We start from the raw sequence: 12844 nt of genomic DNA, 5'->3' as shown, positions 1-12844 counted from the left end.
AGCCAACCGCAGTCACTGTGGTGATTGATGATGATTGGAAGTCAGTGATGAAGGGGATTCCTTACAAAGGAGAAAACGACCTTCATAGGCTCAACAAAATGATCAATCTGAAGAGCTTATAACCCCAACCGGGGATGATGCCCAAGTGCTCTGGAGAGTTAGACTTGGTGGAGAATGCCATTTCTCCCTTTCCAGTCCTAGTTGCTGCTCCCAGTACTATGAGGCTGAGTATTGGGCAACTTCCATCTTCGGTTGGTGAGCGACCAACAAGAAGAACTGCCTTTTCCGCAGCTGCTTCTTTACCCACAATACCATTAGCTCAATATCCTTCCACTTCGGCCATACCTTCGTGACAAAAACTACTGCATCACCCCCACCGGCCGCAGACACCCGAGAGGAGGATGTCCCTCCCCCCCAGTCCGCATAGCATGGGAATTTGGGGCACAACTATTCTCCCCCTTCTACAAATCTAGAGGAGGAGTGTCTCACTCTTGGTATCTACCGAGTGCCATCTGTTGTCCCCGCCGGTGGAACTCACCAATTACCTAAAGCCGGTGGCTTTAGAGAAATATAAGAAAAAAATACACTCTTTTGGGGGAAGTTTGATAAATAATGCCATGAACACTGCAGCAATGGTATTTTACTTGTTCTTTTTACTACCTGTTTCATTTTGACTTGTTATGACAGAGTTTCTAAATTAGGGTTTTCTTTGCAAGCCAACTTCCTTGATTCCGAGGGCTTTCAGAAGTTGATCCTCGATAAAGAAAAGCTTAAGTCCGAGTGGGATCAACTGTTGGCCGAGAGGGACAAAATTGTTGCTTGCCTCCGGTGTTGGAAGCAAAAGCTACTGAAGCTGGTGAGTAGGAGGCTCGGCTGCAGCAGAGTGAGCAGGAAGTGATGGCCCTCAGCCAAGAAGCCTCTTACTTAAATGTATAGTTTCAAGAAGTCAAGGCTAAATGGTCTGAGGTCCAAAATGATGTGCTTGCTGTTGCCAAGCGTGAGGCTCCCTCCACTGAGAGAGTAAATAACTTGGAGGCAGCCTTGAATTCCAAGACTGCAGAGGCCGCTGCTACCGAGGAGAAGCGTGCACGTATGGAGGATAGATATAAGTGGATCATGGAACATAATAAGGTCCATATTACCACTATCCGTGATCTTGATCTTAGCCTTAGTGTCGTGACATCCGAGCAGGATGGCCTTTTGACCGAGCTTGAGTGTCTTAAATAAAAACTTCAGCGCCGAGCAGATTCCCTCATAATTGAAAAAACATATTCTATGTATAGCATGAGGAGAAAAATCTTGGAAGAGGCTCAAGAGGGCATCATTGATATTGATGATGAAGTCGCTAAGGCCCGAGAGCTGGAGTTAACCACTCGAAGACGCCTCTTAGCTCAGCCTGATGCAGATGACTTTTCTGGCTCCAGTTCTGGGTTCTCTAGAACCGAGGAGGAATTGAAGAGAATAATGGTGAAGGCCAAGATCCCGAGCCAATGGCAGATCCGCCTACTTCTCCTGGGGGCATTGATGCTTCTTTTCCCCCGAGTTCGGGGGGGCGATATAGTTTAGCTTTTTGCTATCTTTTCCTCTGTTGTTTTATTTTCATATTTTTGTACTTCTAATGCTTGGCACATTTGATAAATAAAAGTGATTTTTGTTTAAGCATTGCGCAAAGTTTACTTTTTTGCGCCGAATTATGCAAGGCTTCGGGTGCATTTTTCCCCGATAGCATTTGGGTGTCGGGCATAAACTCTTCCAGAACTAACTCTTTGCTGTGAGGGTTTCATAAGAGAGGGCCCTCTTATGTTCACCGTGCTCTTGAAGAGAACGCCTCCTGTTCACAGCGGAAGTAGCATTTGAAGTACTTGATTAACTTTCAAATGATAAAAACAATTTATCATTTAAACAAGAAACAAGATAAAATTAGAAGGAATTTGTTCCTTCTATCTTCAAAAGTACATAAGCATTTGTTTTGCTAAAAAATAAATTGCCATTACTTGTGGCTAATTTGTACAACTTGTTGCTGACTAGGCAGTCCCCGATCCCGATGAGATATTTTTGTTCCCGGATTTCGTAGTCCCAATTTTTGTGGCAATAAGATTGTCGTAAACTCATATCATTCCCCCAGTGTTCAAATGCAAAGAATGTGAATTGGAACACTGGAAGTCTTGCCCCTTTGAGGATTTCACTAGTGAATGGTTGGATAATCTTTCGTCTGATAGCAAGCTTCATTTCCCGTTAGGAACTTTTCTACCGAGCCAAAGATTGTCTAACCACCTCCCAATGGCTTGTAGGGAAGGAGCACTCGTGAACGGTTGAATAGCCTTTGGTCCGATAGCAGGCTTCGTTTCCCGTTAGGAACTTTGCTATCGAGCAAAAGACTATCTAACCATCCCGCAGTAGCTTGTCATTTTCATGCCTTGTCATTTAAAGGTCTTATTTTTGCCGATGATATTTCCTTCGTAGTATGCTTTCCTTTGCTGCCTTGATAAAATCCTTGCCAGAAAACCCAATTGGGACAAAAACTGGACAAAGAGAAAAAAAGTACAGCACATACTTTCAGTATAAGCGGTGCTCATCAGCAATAATACCTTTTGAGGTGAGTCATGTTCCAATTGCTTGGAAATTTGTCTCCATCATGGTTTTCTAGTTCGTATGATCTCTTCCCGGTGACAGATGAAACCCGGTAGGGGCCTTCCCCTGTCGGACCTAGCTTTCCTGCGGTGAGCTCCCGGGTGTTCTGAGTCACCTTTCTTAAAACCAAGTCTCCTACTTTAAAATAGCGGAGATTGTCCCTTCGATTGTAGTACCTTTTCATTCTTTGTTTTTGGGCCACCATCCTTATGTGCGCTAAGTCCCTGCGTTCGTCAAGCAGCTCCAGTTTGACTAGCAATTCTTCGTTGTCTGTTTCTTCGCCCGCCAGGAAGTACCTCAAGGTCGGTTCTCCTACTTCCACCAGAATCAGGGCCTCTACTCCATATACGAGAGAGAAAGGTGTCTCTCCCGTGCTTGACTTGGCCGTTGTCTAGTAGGCTTATAACATTCCCGGTAGCTCTTCGGGTCATTTGCCTTTGGCCACTTCCAGTCTCTTTTTAAGGTTTTGAATGATCACCTTATTTGTTGATTTCGTTTTCCCATTCGCGCTCGGATGGTATAGCGAAGATGTGATTCTTTTGATTTTCAAGTCTTCAAGGAATTTTGTGACCTTTGCGCGTATGAACTATGGCCCGTTGTCGCAGGCCCCTTCGGTATTTTGAATCGTCAAACTATGTTCTCCCATAGGAAATCGACCACTTCGCGCTCACCGATTTTCTGGTAAGGACCTGCTTCAACCTACTTTGTGAAATAATCAGTTAAAATTAAGAGAAATCTTACTTTCTCGGGAGCTAGTGGAAGCGGCCCGACTATATCCATCCCCCATTTCATGAATGGCCATGGGGACAATACCGAGTGCAGTAGCTCTGCCGGTTAGTGTACTAATGGCGCATGGCGTTCACACTTGTTGCTTGGGGTGGACATAGTTTGGGCAAACCCAGAAATCCGAATTTTTTGGATTTTCGAATTACGGATTTGATTTTGGATTTAGTTTTTAAATTTTTTGGATTTTGTATTGGATATTTGATTTGGTACTTTGAATTTTCGTATATCTAAAAATCTGGAATTCTTATACTTTATATTTAGTCCATTATCCATATGTCAATAATAATAAGTTTAATACCTTACCCATTAGATATTATCTCATATATTCAATATTAATTACTAAGTTACTGTGAGAATACATTCTATTTGGACACGATTTTACTATTTCTACTTCTTATCGGCCGTATTAATGTCTCTATTGTATTTTTTTTGATAATAATTTCATTACTTGAATACTTCATTTTGGATGATTACGGTGAGAATGAGGAACTTTTCAGGCAATTTAACATGACCACTTCATTTGGATATTCATTTTTGTAAAATGAAGAAACATCTCAACTTATAATCTCAAAATCGAAAATCTAAAATATCCAAACCGATTAATTCGAAATCGAACTTAAAAAATCCGATCCAATCCGAACTTAATTTGATTGAATTTAGATTGTCATTTCTTCAATCCGAAAATCAAAAATCCAAACCGAAATTTTTATATGCAATCAAAATTATATGAACGCCCATCCCTACTTGTCGCATTTCTGAACGAATGCCTTAGCGTCTTCTTCCATACGGGGCCAGTAGTATCCTGCCCTACCTAATTTTAACACCAACCAGTCTGCACCTGAATGATTTCCACAGATTCCTTTGTGAACCCCTCTCATGACGTAATTAGCTTTGGCTGCGCCTAAGCATCGGGCCAACGGGCCTTGGAATGATCTTCTGTATAACACTCCTCCCCAAAAGCTGTAACGAGCTGCTTTGGTGCGAGTGCCCGGAATGCCTTCGGGTCTTCGGGCAGTTTGCCATGCTCAAGGTAGTAAATGATTTCATTTCTCCAGTCCCAGGCCAAGTGGGTCATATTTACTTCATAATAATCATCCACGCCCAATACTGAGTGCATGAGTTCTACGAACGTGCTGGAATCTGATCCTTTCATTTTCGTGGACGAGCCCAAATTGGCCAATACATGTGCTTCTGCATTTTCTTCTCTTTGGATGTGGGTGATTAGCCATTCCCTGAACCATGTAAGTAGAGTTTGAACTTTCACCACATATTGTTGCATGCGTTCCTCCTTGGTGTCGAAGATTCCTTATACCTGATCTACAACCAACTGGGAATCACATTTGATTTCAATGACCTCGGAATCTAGTCTCCGAGCCAGTTCAAGTCCTTCAATCAAAGCCTCATACTTTGCTTCATTGTTAGTTAGGGGAACAGGTTTTATGGCCTGCCTCCGGACTTCTCCCAAAGACGTGATTAGGACTACCCCGGGACCCAGACCCTTTCACATTGGAAGCTCCATCCATGAACAAGGTCCAAACTCTTAATGTCGTTTCCGACACCATCACCGCTTCCTTTGTGGCCATAGGCTCGGGACTGAAATCGGGCACGAAGTCAGCCAAAACGTGTGATTTGATTACAGTTCTGGGTTTATATTCGATATCGAATTCACTAATTTTGACTGCCCATTTGGCCAGTCGACCTGACAACTCGGGTTTGCGAAGGATATTTCGTAGGGGAAAAGTTGTCACCACGGCCACCGAGTGGCATTGAAAATAGGGCTTAGCTTTCGAGCGGTGACTACGAGAGATAAGGCCAGCTTTTCAATGTGCGGATAACGAGTTTTCGCCCCTGATAAAATTCTGCGAACATAATAGATAGGAGATTGCGTACCTTCGTGCTCCCAGACTAAAACAGCATTACCGCAACCTCTGAGACTGCAAAGTATATTAGGAATTGTTCGTCTTTCTCTGATTTTGATAGTAATGAAGGCCTTGATAGATACCATTTTAAGTCTTTCAGACCTGCTGGAAATCTGGGGTCCACTCGAAATTGTTCTTCTTCTTCAGAAGTGAGAATAAGTGATGGCATTTTCTCGAGGATCGGGAAATGAACCTGTTTAGGGTGGCCAGTATTTCGGTTAGTCTTTGGACTTCTTTCACGTTTGTCAACTGGTCTGGAATGTTTTCGATGGATTTAATTTTGTCGGGATTGACTTCGATCTCCCTTTGTGACACCAAGAAACCTAAAAGCTTACCGGAGCTGACTCCAAACGCTCACTTTTTGGCGTTAAGCTTCATGTTGTGCTTTCTTAGGATGTCAAAGGTTTTTTGGAGGTGTTTCAAATGGTCACCTACATTCAAAGACTTAACCAGCATATCATCTATGTAAACTTTGCTTTTCCTATTTTCTTTTCGAACATTTTTTTCATGAGCCTCTGATAAGTGGCTCCGGCGTTCTTAAGCTTGAACGGCATCACATTGTAGCAATATGTACCCAAGTTCGTTATGAACGAAGTTTTTTCTTGATCCTCCGAGTTCATCTTAATTTGGTTGTACCCGGAATAGGCATCGAGGAAACTCATCAACTCATGTCCGGCTGGCATCAATCATTTGATCAATGTATGGCTGGGAACGAGTCTTTTAAGCACACCTTATTCAGATCCTTATAATATACACACATGCGGAATTTATTATTTTTTTTGGAACTACTATTACGTTAGCTAGCCAGTCAGATACTTTACCTTCCAGATTGGCCCGATATTAAGCAATCGAGTCACTTCTTCTTTGACAAACCTATTTCTGACCTCAACGATTGGCGCTTCTTTTGCCTTACTGGCGGGATGCTGGGGTCCAGGATTAACTTGTGCATGACCATCTCTAGCAGGATACCTATCATATCAACGTGCGACCATGCAAAAAAATCAACAATAATTTTAAGTAATTCTATTAATCCTAACCTGAGCTCGGGGTTTAATCCTGTCCTCAAGTGGAACTTCCTCTCTAGGAATTTCTCGAACAATGCGACTTGTTCGAGTTCTTCCGTCGTGGATTTGGTTGCGTTCGATTCTTCCAGTACCTGGAAATACCTTGGTACCTGATATGATTCTGATGGCTCCGCCCCTTTGTCGTCTTCGTTTGGTTTGGGAGCGGGCGTAGGTTCCCTATAATAGCTATGCCGTGTGTTCCTTTCCTTTATTGTTGGAAACTGAGACTGCGTTCATTTCCCTTACCTCCATTTGATCTCCTCTTATTTGCTTGATTCCCTCTAGAGTTGGGAATTTTAGAAGTTGGTGATATGTTGATGGCATTACCTTCATCTCGTGCAACCATGGTCTGCCAAGAATTATGTTGTAGCCCATGTCGCCGTCTACTACTTCACACAGGGTAGTCTTCATGACCATTTTGGCGTTCGTGGGCAGCAAGATCTCCCCTCGGGTCGTCACACTTGCTACATTGAACCTGACGAGGAGCTTCGTTGCCAGAGTGATGCTTCTAGTTAGCTTGGCTTGCTCCAGCACTCTCGATTGAATGATATTGGCTGAACTTCCTGGTTCCACCAAAATACGTTTAATTTTAAAATCTAAAACATTAAGAGAAATTACCAGGGTATCGTTGTGCGGTAGTAGGAGTCCATCAGCGTCCTCTTCTATGAATGTGATGCCGTCCTCGGCGATTTCTCGGAGTCTCTTGTTATGAGTCACTGACATCTTTGACTTTTTTTCTACCAAGAAGGTCATACTGTTGATCTCGTTACCCCAAAAATCATGTTGATAGTTTGTCGGGGAGGGTCTTCACCTATCTTCGAGGGCTCTGTGTTATCCCGGTTGCGGTCGTAATTATTTTTGGCCCATTCGCTTAAGAACTCTCTAAGATGGCAATTTTTTAACAGCGTCGCAACCTCTTCCCACAGATGTCGTGTCACCACCCGAATTTCCCACCCTCGAGAGTCGTGATGGCGCCTACTCGTAGAAGCTAGGCAAGCCACGAAATATAGAAACTCTTAACTTTTTCATTTTAATCCTTTTTAAAAACTTGAGTTAGCAGGTAATCAACATATTAAAATTTACGATAAACAGAAATAAGCGGAAGACTTAAGCAACTAAAAATACAAAGCCAGTACTACAATGCCAATATACTCCTCTACCCAGAATCTGGTGTCACAGTATTCACGGACGGACTAAGATTACTACAACAATTGTCTGAAAGAAATACAGTCTGTCTCGAAATCTAATGAAAACAGAGTACATAATGAGATAGAAGAGAACGCCGGGCCTGCGGATGCCTGCAGGACTACCTTGGGATCTCTGGATGGACTGAAGGCTGGCTCCCCTAGTGCTACTGTCCAAATGCAGCTCCGGTATCTGCACGTAGTGCAGAGTGTAGCATCAGCACAATCGACCCCATGTGCTGGTAAGTGCCTGGCCTAACCCCGGCGAGGTAGTAACGAGGCTAGGACCAAACTCCAGATAAACCTGTGCAGTTATATAATATACAACGGAAAATAAACAGGAATAAACAATTTAAATGGTAGGGGATACATGCTACGGTGAAGAATGTCAAATCCAGCAGGAACTTAAGAAAAATATGAGAGAACAACTCAGAATCTACCAAAAAACAATAATAATACTGTTGCGGCGCGCAACCCCATCCAATATAATATTGTTGCGACGTGCAACCCGATCCAAATTTAGTATTGTTGCGGCGTGCAACCCGATCCATATTTAATATTGTTGCGGCGTGCAACCCGATCCATATATAGTATTGTTGCGGCGTGCAACCCGATCCATATATAGTATTGTTGCGGCGTGCAACCCGATCCATATTTTCATATACCTTTAGCAACAACCATAACAAGAGTCGCGGCAAGGGATCAACAATAAAACACTATCCCGGCAAGGGTTCAACAATAAAAGTAAATACGTCCCGGCAAGGGAGAATCAGCTATAACCAATCTTAACTCAACTTCTATTCATCTCAGCTAACACCAATATTCAAATCATAAGTAATTTCCACGAGAACAAACTTAATACTTGCTCAATATCGAGAATCATCAATTAAAGCATCCGTAGTATCATTTAAGAACACAACAAATTTCAATTTAAGACTCACGGTCATGCTCGACTCCAACGTATAGATACTCGTCACCATGCGTATACGTCGTACTCAACAAGAAGCAAATAGCAAATAAGACACAACTCCTAATCCCTCAAGCTAAGGTTAGACCGAACACTTACCTCGAACTTCCACGGCCAACTCAATCCTCAAACACCGCCTTTCCATTCGAATTGGGCACGAAATCAATTGTATCTATACATAATCGACTTCATAACATCAATAAACGCTAAACAATCCAATTCCAATGCTTAATTATGGCTTTCTAACCATTCTTCCCAAAAAGTCAAAAATTGACCCCGGGCCCGCTTGGTCAAAACACGAGGTTCGGACCAAAACCCGATCACCCATTCACCCACGAGCCCGAATATATAATTTGTTTTGAAATCCGACCCCAAAACTAGGTCAAATTCCCAAATAATCAAAAAGCTCTAACTCTACCCAAATTCCTAATTTTTCTACCCTTAAGAACATGATTTAAGCCTAGAAATCTAATGGGTGTTAATGGAAATTGAAGAAAATGATCTAAGATTACATACCTATGAATTGGTGGTGAAATCCCATTTCAAAAATCACCCAATTTGAAGTTTAGATGAAGAAGTTATGAGTTTTGGTGAAAATCCCGTAATGGCTATTGTTCTGGTCTTTTAAAATAACTGGGCGAAATTGGTCATCGTGTTCGCGATGAGTTAGGTCTAATAGACCTTCGCGTTTGCGGAAGATAGCTCGCGTTCGCGGTGCTTTGGCTCCTCAAGCCTACGCGTTCGCGGGCCAGTGGCCGCGTTCGCGATGCACAAAATGGTGACCCCTCTCTAGGCCTTAACCTTACGCGTTCACGGGAGCATGGACGCGTTCCCCCCTCAGCCTCGCGTTCGCGTCTCAAGCTTCGCGTTCGCAAAGAAGAAATCTGGCACTTGGGAGATTTGCCTTACGCGTTCACGAGAGGGACCACGCGAACGCGAAGAGTAAAATCTCTGGGCACTGAACAGCAAAAACCTGCAACTTTTTGAGTTCCAAAAACCTTTCGAAACACATCCGAGCCCTCGGGGCTCAAAACCAAACATACGTACTAACTCAATAACATCATACGAACTTATCCGTCAGATCAAATCACCAAAATAACCTCAACAACAACGAATTAAACCTCAAAATCAATGAAATATTTCAAAACTTCTTAAAACATCAAATTTTGCAATTTAGGTCCGAATCACGTCAAACGGATTCCGTTTCTTACCAAACTTCACAGAATTATCTTAAACCACATATAAGACCTGTATCGGGCGCTGGAACCAAAATACGGGCCCGATACCAACATGTTCTGATCAAAGTTCATTTCCAAATCCTTTAAACAATTTTAGAAAATAATTTTCTTTAAAAATACATTTCTCGGGCTAGGGACCTCGGAATTCGATTCCGGGCATACGCCCAAGTCCCATATTTTCCTAGGACCCTCTGGAACCGTCTGATCACGGGTCCGGGTCCGTTTACCCAAAATGTTGACTGAAGTCAACTTAAATGCATTTTAAGTCAAAATTTCAATATTTCACAAATTTTTCACATGACAGCTTTCTGGCTACACGCCCGAATTGCGCACGCAAATCGAGCTGAAGATAAAAGAGAATTTTAAGGCCTCAGAACACAGAATTCATTTTAAAAACAAGTAATGGCCTTTTGGGTCATCACATGTCGGTAGTCCCTAGTCCGGCGTTCTTTAGCCCCATGATAGTCGCACCATAGATTAGGGTCCCTTTGGCTGGGATCAGATCTAATCGACCTTGGCAGCTTGTGATAGGTGCAATCCCGGGAACCCGATATCTCTTTATCTTGTAATGACCTGTTGTTCTGGCCACGATCAGTTCTCTTACCGAGAGCGAACCTATCCGGCGATCGGAATCTTCTACCGCATCCTTCGGCCCTTTTGTGGGGCAAAAACCAACCTTTAGAAGATCGTCGATCTGCGTCAAAATCATCCTTCGACTTATTCCTATTCATTTCTTGATCCGACCCTTAGTTGATGTCGGGAACCCGAGTTGATCATATTTTATTCTTATTTTTGATTCATAACGGTTATGGACATCTGCCCATGTAGTTGCCTGGAACTCGAGCAGGCTTTCTTTTAGTTTCTGGGAGGCGTCGGAGTTCTGTGGGTTCAGCCATTTAGTGAATGCCTAAGCTGCCCGTTCATTTGGCACGACTGGCAGCAACATCCTTTCTTTCTGAAACTTGGTCACTAATTCACGTAACAACTCGGACTCTCCTTTCAAAATTCTGAATATATCCGGCTTCCATTCCTGGACATTCCTGGCCTCGACATGGGCCTTGATAAAAGAGTCTGCGGGCATCTTAAAGGAGTCTATTGAGTGTTCGGGTAAGAGTAAGTGCCATGTCAGGGCCCCCTTCGTGAGGGTTTCTCCGAACTTCTTCAGCATGACCGACTCAATATCATGTGGAGCCAAGTCGTTTCCTTTCACCGCTGTTGTATAGGTGGTGATGTGCTCCTGAGGGTCTGAATTCCCATCATAGTTTGGTACATCTGACATTTTGAACCGCTTTGGAATCAAGTCTGGTGTTGGGCTCGGTTTGAACAACAACTGGGTGTATTTCTTTGAGTCCGGCCCCTTCAGCACTGGTGGTGCGCCCGGAATTTGGTCTATTCGAGCGTTTACTTCTCTCATAAACCGAATGAGTTCAATTTTGAAAGGATCATTACCATTATTGTTACTAGATCTGTTGTCGATCCCCCCAGCCCCGTCGAAGCCAACCTCACCCCTTGAGGTATTGTTATCAACCCTTTGCGCTGTTCAATTTGCGGGAAGAACTGGACCTCTTTCATTCTCGTTGTTGGAAGCACCCGACAATGCTTGGCTCAATTCTATCATGGCCTGGTCTTGCCGTGAGAGATGGCCCATGATAGCTTTTTGTTATTCTCAAAGGATCCTCACCGTTTTCGCAACGTTCTCGTCTTCAGCGTCATCAGGAGCTGCCTCCCATATGTGTCATGGATATTGCTCGCCATGAACCAGCGTGGTTACGTCCTGCTCGTCACGGATATCACTAATCAAAATCCTCGAGTTGAAGCGGATCTCATTGTGCCTCAACGTTATGTGCGATGTTGACATCATTATCTGCCATCTTTTATGATTTTTTGGGCTAGGAAACAAAGAATCAAATAGGTTAGTAATAGATGCAAGGATCAACTCAATTACACAACTGTCTAAGCCCCACGGTGGGCGCCAAACTGTTTACCCGTAAAAATGTACAGTTGAATTTATAGCATGGTTTATAGACAAGTGAATCGATTTGATCCCAAAATGATAAATAAATTAAATAAAATACAAGACTAAGCGTCCAAATCGAGATAAGATAGCGGACAACTTGGTTCCGGGAGCAGGCTTCTAGAGGCAACAATAAAACTATTAATAAAATAAAATGTTATTTAGCTTGAAATAATGTGTAGCATAAATTTGTCAGAAATTTCGCATCTTGCAAAAGCAGTTGAAGTTGCTATTTACAATGGCTTTGCAGAGCAGGTAGACAAGAGGAGAAGCGAAATTTACCCTTTTTTTGAAAAGAAAAAAGAAAGAACAATGCGTATGTAAGACATTGGGAGTTTAGATTCAAACACCATTCCTTTCACTCCTGTTGAATCCACGTGAACCACTGGACCGTACCTCGCTTTCTGTCAAGTGGATTCACTTGTTACTTATTTCTTCGGTTTTATTTCCTAGAACAATAAGTTTCACGTATAAATAGTGTAATTTTTAGTCAAAGCAAATTCATCCGAGCTCCCTTGAACCGATCGATATAGGTCAGCCCATGTTTTCCATCCAATTTGTCGTACCCAAATTAGAGCCGGATTAAATCCCAATTTAAGGCGAGAAGTCCTACACCGGGGAGAGGAAAGTACTTTTGAGCAAGTGGCCCCGTAATATTTGAAAAGGGGTCTTCACCTTTACTAGAATTGTAATATGGCGCGTCCTTTTCTTTTTTGCTGGCATCAGATTTTATGAAAATTTATTTAAATATAGTGACATCTTAAATTACTAGAAGTAGCTGTTACTAATTGTACATTTTTAAAAAATAACATAAAATCATTTCTGCCAAAAAATACTTAAAGCTAATTTTGCGCAGGTTTTTCTGAAAAGGCTTTTGTTAAAATAAAAAGCTTTTTGAAGAAATTGTGCATATAACATAATTTTGAAACATAAAAAAAAAAATTATAAATTTGCGTAATTCTTTAAACTATAAGCCTAATTATATATTCTAAATATGAAAATAAAGCAGCATGATACGCAACGCAATAAAAAAAGTGGTAC

This window comes from Nicotiana attenuata, unplaced genomic scaffold (genome assembly GCF_001879085.1).
Source record: "Nicotiana attenuata strain UT unplaced genomic scaffold, NIATTr2, whole genome shotgun sequence".
Lineage (NCBI taxonomy): Eukaryota > Viridiplantae > Streptophyta > Magnoliopsida > Solanales > Solanaceae > Nicotiana > Nicotiana attenuata.
This window is presented reverse-complemented; position numbering follows the sequence as displayed.